A 1,633-nucleotide genomic window follows, 5' to 3' on the forward strand; every position below is an offset into this window, starting at 1 on the left:
ATTTCTTTTCCTTTCTCCACTCCCAGCACCTCCACTCTGCCCAGCTTGGCCTCTATCCAAATCATCTCTTGAGTCTCAGTGAAGACGTCAGTCAGGAAGCTTTCCTTGACCTTTTCAAACAGGGTTATGTGCACCTCTGCACGCTCATGCAACCCTCCACAATACTCCACTGTGCTTGCATACCACACTCTTACACTAAACTTTTCACAGACACAAAGACAATGATCCTTCCCTATTTATCTCTGTGTCCTAAGTATCTTACGTTGCCTGGAACCTAGTTATTCAATTTGCCAAATGGATGAGCAAGGAAATTTTTCCCTGTGAAATTCTTCATTTACCAAGCTTTGGTCTGCACCAACCTAACATTTCTAAGACATTAGGTGCACAACCATCAAAGGTCTTGACATGCACAAGACTCAGCGTCTAGACCCCCTCTCTGTGCTTGAGACCCAGGGACCATGCAACACAGAGCTGAGCGGAGAAACACTATAGCCATTCGCTCATGCCAGGCATCACATGGGCTAAATTGGCCAGCAACCAAAATAGATTCCCTCCCAACACCTTCATCCCCATATTGCTTCTTTTCCTCCCATACCCATAGCTTCTCTGCATCCCTAATTCATAGAACATTATCTCAATCCCTTAGTCATAATGAAGGTCTCGTTCTAGTCCAAGATGGCTGCAGCCTAGTTGTGGGGGTTAGCCATTTCCGGAGCCGATGTACCTAAAGGTAGGTGGGCAAGTTTAAGTTCTTCCTCATTCCCAGTAGCACCTCCAGGCCCTCTCTGTCCTTGAAGTATCACTATGCTTTTGAGAGTTATTCTATCTGTGACATCTGCTTACTTTCCGTGCTCTCATTCTCGGACTACTTGGTAAATGGGCATCATCTTGGAAGTCTTCAACGTCCATGTGGGTAACCTTTCTTACCCTGTAGTTTTCTAGTTTCTTGAAACCCCAGCGATCACTATTTCCACTTCATTCAGCTACTCATTCTTGTGATCAGACCTGGACTCTGTTACCATCTGGAATTGTTCCATTGACTAAACTTGGAACTATAATAACTCATCTTTTGATTGTGGACCCCGCCTTGCAAGCACCATAATTATTTCTGAATCCTACAGGACAGTCTTCTACTTCTTGAACCTTTGGTTTCGCTCCATCAGCCTTTTCCTGACTTTTTTTTCCCTTCTGAACCCAGGGTACTCATGTGGTTGATCACATGCACATTTCTTTCATGAACACCGTCATCCCCAAGGCACACCTATCTTCACATTCCATATGGAGACTATGATTCCCTTCTCTGCTCCTACATTGGGACAGTAAGCAAAATTGGATAGAGTGATAACACATTAGGGGCACCTGACTGGCTCAGTTAAGCATCCAACTCTTAATTTTGGCTCATGTCATGATCTCACAGTTTATGAGTTCAAGCCCCACATCTGGCTCTGTGCTGACAGTGCAGAGCCTGCTTGTGATTCTGTCTCCCTCTCTCTCTGCCCCTCTCCTGCTTGCTCTCTATCTCTCTCTCAAAATAAATAAAATAAACCTAAAAAAAATTTTTTAAAGAATGATGACACATTATGTACACAAAGGCACTAAAAATTACTGATCTTCAGATTCAGCTGTGCCTTTT

This window comes from Lynx canadensis, chromosome F1 (genome assembly GCF_007474595.2).
Source record: "Lynx canadensis isolate LIC74 chromosome F1, mLynCan4.pri.v2, whole genome shotgun sequence".
Taxonomy (NCBI): Eukaryota; Metazoa; Chordata; class Mammalia; order Carnivora; family Felidae; genus Lynx; species Lynx canadensis.